Genomic DNA, 11,491 nt, shown 5'->3' with positions numbered 1-11,491 from the left:
GGGGAAAGGAACTCTGGGGCATGCAATAGCACTGAATGAATTCCTGGAATAGGATTCAGAAATTCCAGAGTCATTGTAACTGTTAGAAAAAAAAAAATACAAAAAGAAAAACAACGGGTTAATGTAACAGGATTCCAATAAAGCTAGAAGAATAGCCCACTGACTAGCAGCTCGCGTTCACTGATGGCTTTCAGATGTGCTGTGCCTTTCTTTTTAAAAAACTACATCAAACATTGCGTCCTGGGGGGGAATCCTAGAAACGGCAGGAATTTAATACATACAGTCAGATCGGAGTCTAACAAGAAGATGTAGCGCTTGCCTAAACTGTAGCAAAGCCATCTGCTTGCTTTAGAACTTGAATGAGGCACCCCTGTCCCATCTCTACTACTGTACATGTGTATGGGTTAGGGGAAAGGGGAGGGAGAGGAGGAGTGCTGCTTAGAAATGCACCCTCCCCAGCACACACACACCCACACGCACGTACAAATCACCTATAGTGTTTTACCAAACAATGCTTGAACTTGAATATTGGTGAGCATTGCCTTAACTTTGCAGTTTATGGCAATGGACCACATGCTGGCACTTTGGGTGACAGAAAGAGTGCCCACCCAAAGTGCTAACAAGAGGAGAGACATCCCATAAGAATCAGTCACACTTGTATTGTATACTCCTCTAATGTAAATATCGCATTTGTCATTGTTGTATGCATCCGGGTTAGCTGCCAGTACTTTATAATTATATTTGCATCCACATCCAGCAACAGCCTGTTATGAATTAGGTTATGTATTATTTTTGGCAATGGCTTTGCATTGGAATACACGAATAAAGATTTAGCTTGTGTTGGTATTTCCCCTTGTGAAAACAAATATCGCATTGAAATGTTTCACAGTACACTCTTACCTGCCTAGTTTTGTTGTGCGTGATTTCTATGAAAGGGTTTAAATAGGCTAGTTATGGAGATTACTGTAGAGCCACTGCAATACAGTGAAAATACTCAGTGGGTTTAAATCTTTATGATACACCTTGAACATAAAATATTAAATATTAAAATGCGAGCCTTCACAAGTTTTTTTTTCATATTTTTACTGATAGAAATAAGCTGAAAGATTGGTATGCACTGCTTATTTTAATAGAAATGCATTATTATTTGAACAGATTGGCCAGCATTTAGATCAATTGATTGACCCTACTTGATCCTATAAGGGGGATCTTAAAGGATGTGTTGCTGTAATATCCTAGGGTCCCAATAACACTAATCTGCACTACAGGAGCAGTCAGTAAAGAATAATGGGATAGCAGGATACACTATCTAAGTTAATGGAAGAATAGCCACTTAAGACATTCTTAACATTGGTGGTTTAGGAAATTCCAAATTAGGACAATCCCTATCTCAGTGATTCCAGATTAGATAAGAATCTAAATCAGGAGATTGTTCTGTAAAGTGGCTGCTGGATCTCTCACCTCCCTCCCCAGAATGGTCATTGTGTGGGGAACTGTGGCCCCATGCTGTAAGATATAAAAAAAGATATAAAATAGCTTTGCTTTCCACAATAATTGAGGTCATGTTTGTTTCCAAGTAAAAAGGGCATTGATCTGTGTGTGTATGTGTTGCATGTGTGCTTGCATGCATTTCATAGAAATGATCTAGGCATGTGTATAATTTAAATACTGTACATATTTGCACGCTAAAAAAGAGACAAGGCTGGATGGGCCGAATGGCCTCTTCTTGTTCCCAAAATTCAGCAGAGGCTATCCAGAGGCGTTAGCAGAACGGTACCACCGTGGAAACGCTTCATGTTTTGATATGTTGGTGTCACGGTTGCTTCCAAATCATAACAGTTTGATCCATGCCTGGTTTCACTATAAGTTTAAAAAGAGACACCTGAGATTGTTACCTACACACTGTGGCTAATCAAGGTCGCATTAAAATCTGGGTGAAACTGCTATGCAATAGAAGTCTTATTTCTATCCCTGTATCAGGACCAATGTGGAATACTTGCTCCAAACCTACTGTGTTGTGTATTGCTGCTGTCTGATGCTGCAGTAAGTGAATGGTTAAAATGTAATCCCACCTCAGTTCCCTGTCTGTAATGGAACATGTGCCAGATCAGGTTCACAGGTGCTGCGATTTGTCATTTTACTGCGCTGGCTATAAAACTCAACATTCTGGAGAAGCTAAACTACACAGCAGCCACCTGGCTGGTAAAAGCAGACCATCTCTTGAACAGAGCTCCTAATACAAACATCTTTAATACAATAGCCGGTCTGCCAGTGGAGATCAAAAGGTGTGTGCGCGTTCGTCTGTATACAGTATGACAGTGCAGATAAGTGAGTTATCGTTTGTATGCGTAGCAAGGCTCTAGTCTTGCATGCTGTTTCATGCATTCCTGCCTTGTCAGGTATGTGAAACACAGCTGTGTAAAGAATGCATGAGACAGAATTCTGTAGACGTCCATCGATGTTGCTTTACTACACAGTAGGGCTCCATCAAGCATTGGGACCGAGGAAAATAAACAGAGGAATAGGGAGAGGGGGTGTGGAATGAGAAATGCAATGCTTAGTATTTTAAAATGCCTTTTGATTCAATTCGCATTCCTTTACCATCTTCAGTGGCAATGGCAGAGCAATGGTTTGGCACTAAGAGACAATGCTATCGCAAGGGCAGCTAATGGTATGAGCTATTGGTGGAATGGTACCCTGCAGTGCAAGGCGATACTTATTGGGAGCTCAGATGTATGTGTTTGTGTGTCATTTCGGGGTCTGGAGTTTACCTGTGAGAAGCTGTGAGAAAGTGTTTTACGACAGCTGTGGCTGACCAGCTGGTTTGCACAAAAATAAAACCCAACTCAAAGCCAGGCGCTTTTCATCTGTTAAAGAGTCAGTATAAACTTTAGGAGTGCTTTTGAGGGATCAGGCTTGGGAAAGGAGCGTCAAAAGGTGTCGGGCAAAGTTTATAAAACATTTGGTCCTGTGCTCCTCTGTTTCTTCAGAAGATCAATCTAAAGATGGATTTCCATATGGATTGTGGACCATTGATATCATGCTGGACTTCAAAGCAACCATACAGAAAATCAGGAAATTAAAAAAAAAAAAAACACCTAAGTATTATTACCCCTTTGCAAACTTAAGCAGTGTATTTATTTATATTTTATAGCACCTTTAACCAAATTTACCTTTACAAATTTAAATAAAATAGTACAATCAAGAAAAAAGGGTGAAGAAAGAATGCATGTTATTGGGCTGGGGTGGGGAGACACAGATGAGCTGCTAATATGAAAGCAGAGAGCCAGAAGCTAGGTCAGGGTCATGGCAGGAGGTCAGGGGCCAGGAGTATCAGTAGGATGGGCTAGGGAGAAGAGATGCGTTTTGAGGCAGAAACTACTTAGTGTGGGTGACTGTTTTATGATAAGTGGGAGTCTATTCCAATGAAGGGGAAATGGAATGGAAACGGGATTGGGCACAGGGCAAGGATGGGACAGAGAGGGACAATAGGGATTGGGAGCATAAGGACGTGGGGGAACATAGTAGGTGATCAGTACAGCCAGATAAGGTGGGGCAAGACCATGGAGAGATTTATACACAAGGGTAAGGAATTTGAACAGGCAATGATAATAGACAGGGAGCCAGTGTAGCGGGAAGAGGAGAGGGGAGGTTGAATATGATACGGGCAGAGGCATTTTGAATTTGTTGTAATTGTGTAAAAGCATAAGAGAGGAGGCCAGTGAGGAGGGAATTTAGGGTATATAAGCATTATAAATCACACCTCAGAAATTAACCAATCACAGTGGCAGAATTCCAGTACCTCCTGCGTACAGAAGTCATCTCCTGCATAGAACACCACGCCAAATTCCAATGTTCAAAAATCAAAACAAAACATACAAATAAAAAACATACCTGGTACCTAATAACTTCACTCTTTCTTAAAGTTGTTATGAAATAGACACAAGAAAGCATTACCCAAATTGCAAATACAAAAGCATTTTGTTTTAATAAACCCAGGACACAGGGCCTAAAGGCAGTAGGTTCTGGACTGAACCATTTCATGACCGAGTGAAGGGGTTTTTACAAAAATAAATATACTATATACTTCCTTAACTGCATGACCGAGTGGTTGCTGCTGGTGTACTGCAGTGCCTTTGTAGCACCTTTGTGGACGTGGATAACTCTTAGGGGTTAACAGCACAGACAGAGTGACTCATAACAGTATCCACACACTGCTTGCTGAAGTGAGGATCGTGTTTCAGAGGGGGGCATTGCTTTATGGAGAATGTCAGTCAGACCATGAACGGTTTTCACTGTGCCGTCACAGTACCGGCTCCAGCACACTCTACGAAATGGAACTTCAGGTGTTTCCGTCTGACAGACATGCGAGTCAGACGATGCCTGGAATTAATTCATTTGGGGGAAAATTCTACAGCAGGACTGTCCAATCACAGTCCTGGAGAGCCATTCTAATTCAGATTTAACAGGTAAAATGGTATAATTAACTACTTCGGGGCTGGAGGTTTAATTAATTAGTTCAATCATTTAGAACAGCACTGGAATAAAGCTTTGGACTCCCCTGTTCTATAGGGTTGATATGGCAAAATGCAACATCTCCTTTCCTGTGATGTCCACATTAATGGAAAGCTTTATGAATGAATTTATCCAAGGAAGTGTCAGACTCAAGCAGGTCTGAATTTTCTACATTCATCATTCATCCAGGAGATCAGCTGAAATGGTAACAAGGGGGGTGGGGGGGGAGCTTTGTCCATACTTATTTCACGAAAAAGAGAAGCGCCAGGTTAAGCTGTTGAGTCATTAAAGAACAGTGTGTCACGGAACTCCATTCCAATCACTGTGTCTCCCATGATTCCAAACAAGTGATTGGTATAGAAAGCCTGCTTGTTCAATGCAATGTTTTGGCTGAGTTTTGTTTTTACATGGAAATGATTTAACGTCTATAACAACAAGGCCTCCCATGTGTAAATGAAATGGCCTGAGCTGTTGGCACATTGCCATGTGCTAATGAGGTCAAGAGATTCTGCGCAGTGGAGGGCAAGCTATTCTTGCAGGTGGAATGAAAAGCAATTGTGCGACCTCATAAATTTAAACTGCATATAATTTTATTTCCCTGTCAAATTAGCCATAGAAATTATAATTCTTTATAAGGCCTCCTTTTATGTACTGGGATTAAGGTAGAAAAGCTATATATGGTAATGTGTTCACCCTTCTCTGGTATTCAACCTATATGTATTTACAACATTATTCATATTATTGTTCATATTCCTATTTATAGTCATAGTCAAATCCATCTTATTATTATTATAGGAATTTGTTGTACAAACTGAGTGATATGATTTTACATACCATACAGTAAGCTAAAACTATAAGGAACTAACTGAAGTAGACAACTATTGAGACTTGTGCCTTCTACTGTACTGTACAGTGCACGAGTTCGACTGCCTGCCATTTTAACTTTAAAAAGTACATTTTATTTTCAGATAATGAGTCACTGAAGGGGAAAATTGAAACAAGCTTGACCTACTAAAAAGAAAAATTAAATAAATAAACCTGCTTGGCCTCCTACAGCCAGGTAATGAAAGGCTTTTTTGTGGTGCCTAACCCCCCTCCCTTCCTGGACTGGATGCCTTGATCCTGACAGCAGCTCGTAAACTGGGCCGGAGCTTTCATTGGCTGCCCTGCTCTCTGCTGCATATCCAAGACCCTCCAACAGACTATGAACTGCGACCTTACGACCTTTGCCCCACTTGCCCATGCCAAACCTGCATCAGATTACAGGCCTGAGAGAGGCTACCCCCTACATCCCATACAGTGTTGGGAGACACTGTATCTCATACAGACACACACTGTACCTCACACAGACATACTGTACCTCATACACAGACATACTGTACCTCATACACAGACATACTGTACCTCATACACACACACTGTACCTCATACAGACATACTGTACCTCATACAGACACACACACTGCCTCACAGCTGCTTCTGGGTGGCCAGCAGACCCCCAGCTGTCATTACAGCTCCTCCTGAAAGAAACTGGGAACAAGATCTGGGTCCAGTCCCTCTCTCTGTGTGTTGGTATACCTATGTTGGTAAACCCTTGATTTCACAAAGCAGTATTGGTCGAAGAGCCAAGGTAATACGTTTGACCAATGAACCGTCTTTCTCTCCCTCTCAGCTCCCCTGTTTGTTTTAGATTAACAGGTGTGATCTTGCTGGTTCCTTGCTGCAGCTGGGTGTCACTTGTCTGAATCCCACCTGGCCTCTTTGAAGAGTCTTCTGTGATGTGTGTGGAGTGGAGCGCTCACTCGGTAAACGAGAGGGGCTCCTGGTGTCTGAGATGGCCAGGTTTGTCGCAGCTGTCAGTCAGCAAAGCAGAGGCGTCACCTGGACCCCATGTGAACAGGATATACTTGTGTCAATATTTGTCATGGCACCCCGGTCTGTGCACCCCCCTCCGAGACTCAGAGTCAATCACATTCAATCCAAAGATGTTCACTGGAACATAAAAGAAACTTAGTTATATACAAGTTAATATGCTAGTTAATTCACTCTCTGTTTGGATTGATCTTCTCAGTCTCATTGATTCAAGACCCCTGGGCTTACTGCTACAACACTACCTCTATTATATTTCAAAGGTCCCTTCATGTATAAAGCGCTATTTAAAATGTTTCCATATTCCAAAAACATTTGGTAATAATCAACAGGTCATTAGACTATGACGTCAGAAAGGTCTGCAGTTATTGTGTTCAGCATGTGTGGAGTGTGACAGGTAGGCTGAGGGGCATGCAAGCAGACACGATCAGCGCACTGCGTATTAATTACTAAGCAAGCGGTCAGCCAGCATCATTCTCATCATGCTTGGATTGAAGGACCACACAATGCTCTACCCCATTGTTTGAAAACAAGAGCTCCATTTGGTTTAAACAAACAGGGATCCTGAAGAATGGGTGCACGAGGATTGCAAGGCCAGGAGCCAGGGATTGGGCTCACAAAATCCGTTTTCACTTTTGGGAGAAAGCTGACTTTTATCCCCAGCTTTTACTCAGTCTTAGCAGAGCCCCAGACAATAAGTCAAACACAATGCAGACTGTGGATCGGATTCTTAAAAGAGCGACAACTTAAAAAGTAACAAAGTGGCAGCATAAAAAATTATAACACAATGTAATTTAAACAGCTTTAAGTTTTTCGATTGCCTAGTTTAAACACCAAAAAACAATGAAAACTCAAAGAGATTTAGGACAGATCAACGCTAAAGCCCAGCTGTTAAAATCAGCATTTTATAAATAAAATTCCAAACATTTATTTAGGGACGCGTGCTTTATTACGTCTTGATATTCATTGATACTGTTTTTTTTAAAGGTGCAATAAAACATATGCTCTAGGCATTGTTCTGCCTTTACAAACCACAGGTTGCACATGTTGTAAACGCTGCTGTCCGGAGTTTGCAGGCTCACAATGTGCATTGATGATACCTATGTGTTAATCAACAGTGGAGGACAATACCGTTACAGTGTTTGCTGTGCTGCAAACACTTTAAATAAGGTTTGCAAATGTTTACAGACGGCGAGTAAACCATAACGCAAACAGACAGTAGAGAATCGTTTTGCACACTTGAGTAAACTCAACACCTTGGGCTGTATGATTGGGAAGACGCGTTGGGCTTGAACCTCGTTAATCATTGCTTCATTTAAAAATCAGTGGACTGTCAACCTTTACCATGCCCGTTACCTTGCTTGCCCTTGCTTTGCTGTGCTTTGCTATGATTTTACCCTTGCACACTGCAGTAACAAGAAGAAGTTGAATGGTCCAAATCAGAGGCTGAGAAACTGGAGTGTTCCTAAGAATCACCTTCACTATTGTAACAGAACTGTTTAAACCTCCTTTAGGGGTCTAATTCGGTTTGTTTTGAAAGTCCATCTATTAAACCTGGAATGGGATTGCCCTGAGGACCAGAGGTGCACAGCCCTGATCTAAATACTGTCATTGCGTTTACTGTCGTCATATACTGCTATGGCCAAACATTTGAAATTGGATTGTCTAAATCAATTTCAAAACTTCCTAGCCTCCTGGGCATTGATTTAAGACCCCTGGGCTTACTGCTACAACACTACCTCTATTATATTTCAAAAGCCCCTCTCCCCTCCATCCTTATTTCAAGCCTACAGTGTCGTAAAACAAGCAAAGGATTAAGAGTTTATTATAACCAGATCTCTGTTTCTGACAGGCTCCCGTTTCTCACACACTCGGTCCTGACTTGTTTTCACAGGTCCTTCAAAGAGAAAAGAGGAGTCTTGTGAGGAACGCCCTTGTTTGATGATGTCAGTGTCCGATCCCTCGTGTTGCCCGTGCCAGGGTGGTGACTGTAAACTGGGTTGACCAGTAAAAGCTAGTTTTTGTACTGGTGGAATATTGAAATCTGTAATAGCAATACCAAGAAGCATCCTTTGTGAGTATTTTAATAATGCTTCATAGATTACATAAAATACATGAAAATTAACAAACCATTACAGGGCATTATCTATCAGCTGCAGTGATATCATGAATGGACAATATACTAGTTATGTAAAACAAAAATAGTGTATATCCATTGAGAACGACATAGTCCTTAATTGTATATTCAATGCAAATAAATCAGTTAACACTTTCAACTCTTCAAATGTGCTGTAATTGAAACTAACAGATGATCCTTTTCACACTTCCCCACACAGTATTAACCCCTTATTGATTCACACCAGGCACTTATTTGAAAGAAACAACACACTACACATAACTCATTGTAGTCTGGCAATACACATACAGTAATTGACATTAAAGCTGATATAAAGCAAGGATACATTTGGCTTTGCAAGAGCCTGTTAATGAGCCTTTTTTGAGTGGGGAGCTGTGAGAGAAGGAGCCTGTTAATAATGCACAGTTATCAGCTGTCCCAGTGCTCTCTACAGACCACACACACACCTTGCTGCCTGCAAGAGTCACTCCCCCCTGCAGCGTGAGAACCGCATGGCCAACAGCTGGACCAGCTGCTACCCCCAAAAAAGGCCCTACAACCCAGGCAGGGAGTCTGCCATTACAGGGGTCTCCTTTCCTGCTTGAAGCATTTTTCATTTTGAAATGCTCAGTCTCAGTATGTAACAGTATATTGCCTGTCAGCACTTCAAATACAAGCGAATATTATAGGATGCATCTTTAAATGCACTTACTCATATTTTTCTTCTTTTTAATCACCACTCCAGTATAATAGATTGAGGAGAACCATGGAGGATCTATAACAGCCCTGGTGCTAATTCTGCCTCTGGAAAAGTCCAAAAAGATTTACAGCAATTGACGACTATATGCCTTCCTACCAATCTGGGGTTATGCACAGCAATACCATAACGTAGTTATTGTATTATCTAAACATTCCAGGGAAAAAAAAAAGGTTAGCTTCCACACAAAGAAACACAGAATTCAGGCTGAGCTGTATAAGACAAGGGCTCTCCCTGCTGGCTGATAATGGTATTGCTTAATGTGAGTTTGTTTGGTAGAAGGTCCAGAGATGTAAAGGAAGAGAAACGTTAGATCTGTATTCCTTTTATGGACCAATCAGGTGGAAGTGGATTTTACAATGTCTTACCTACTAAACTTATATATATATATATATATATATATATATATATATATATATATATATATATATATATATATATATATATTGGTAGGCAGTGTGTGTCTGCGAGATGAGTGACAGGGAGGGAGGCAGTGTGTCTTTGTGTGTCCTTGGTGCAGCAACATAGTTTTAGTTAACAGTTAACTCTCCTTCAATGATTTTGTTTTGCATTTCTAACATCTAATGCTGCTCGCCAGATGATGTCATCGCTTTGAACCAGAACACTCAGAATAAAGAGCTAATCAGCGTCATACAATAACCAGAGACATGAATGGGCCCGCTGGCTGCTCCCAGGCCTGCCCCGGCTTTGACCGGTCCTCGATGCTCTCACCCAGGGATCGACTGGGACCTCAGCGGGGCCCGGCGGTCCCGTGAGAAGGGGCCTGCGATATCCGGAGCCCTCAGCATGAACGTGCCTGTGTCGTAGTTAAAGTAGAGCGGAGCATGATGTGAAAGATTGGTTTCCTGTCCGCATTCCCTACCTCCCCGGCTCTGTTATTGTTGGCTGTCAGAGCACTGCCAGGCTGTGAGACTGCAGCCAGACAGGCTCCCCTGGGATCCAGCAGACAGGCTGGGATATAGGTTAGCCTAGAGATTCAATGCACTCTTAAAGAGACAGGAATCCACCTGACGCTGCAAGCTTGCAAATATGGGAATGCTGCACTGGAAGCCAAATAACTCCAAAAGAAAATAAACCAGACGATTGATTAAAGGCAAGTCAGGCCAATTTCATAACAGCAACACAACCGTGCACTGAAGCAAATAATTAATTATGCTTTGTTTTAAAGATGAATGTTTTATTTTGATAGAACTGGTTTAAGCGAGAAATTGAGCAATTTGCAAAAGGCATTTTAAGCTAACATAAACAAATATGGCTTTAAAAGTGATTTAAACGATTCGACCGCGCTAGCATTCCACTTGGGACTGAGTTCCAAAGGCAGGGAGCAGAATAACTAAAGGCCTTCCTCACGCCTCCTGATTTTAGACACCCGCTAGGAGCTACCAATAGTTCAGCATTCGCTCATCTTAAGGTGCCCACAGTTCCTGTATAAACGGAAAGGCCAAAAACCACAAAGGGCCCTTATAAGCAATAAGCAGCATTTTAAAATCAACCCTTAATTTAGCAGGAAGCCAGCGCAGTGCAGTGAGTTGAGGCAGAAAGAATCCCATACAGAACATTTTGAGGTTCTAGATACTTAGACAGGCTCCAAGCAGAACAAGAGTGGTCTCAGGAGAGCTGAAAGGGACACAGTGTCAAACAGGCCCCCAGGGCTCAGTGCTTACCTTTGTGTCTTTAACAGCTGCCACTCACCTGATCCAATAGCGCTTTTGTAACATCAGACATGAATAATGAATCAAACCGTATGGAAGCAGGGATGGGGCTCCCCCTCCCCGCATGCTCGGTGGTAATTATCGTTGTTGTGTCAAGGCCCCAGCAGTCTTAGCGTCGGCAGATCGCACCCCCTAGTGGCCGATTCAGCAACTGCGCTTTACAATTTACAATTTAAATTGAAACATTCGAAAACAGTGAATTAGTGAAGAGCCCCCTTATACCTCCCAAGTAGAGTACAATCTACAATTCACAACGTAGCCTTAATGATCCCAGCCCAGCAAAACACTGGCAGCAGCACTGTGTATAAACCTGTGCACAGTGTAAGCACATGGGTCTTCAAACCAGCGACCCCTGCTGCAGTAGCTGTTCGATGCTGCCCAGCAGTTACCAAGTCCGCTTATAATAAGCGGGGTTGGGCTTGTTTTGCCCTTGACGTGACGTCAACGTTTAAAAGCGGTTTGTAGGCGTGGTTTTGTTGATTGACTGGTGTCATTGTAAGC

Source organism: Polyodon spathula, chromosome 27 (assembly GCF_017654505.1).
Source record: "Polyodon spathula isolate WHYD16114869_AA chromosome 27, ASM1765450v1, whole genome shotgun sequence".
In the NCBI taxonomy this organism is placed as follows: Eukaryota; Metazoa; Chordata; class Actinopteri; order Acipenseriformes; family Polyodontidae; genus Polyodon; species Polyodon spathula.
Note: the sequence above shows the minus strand (reverse complement) of the source record.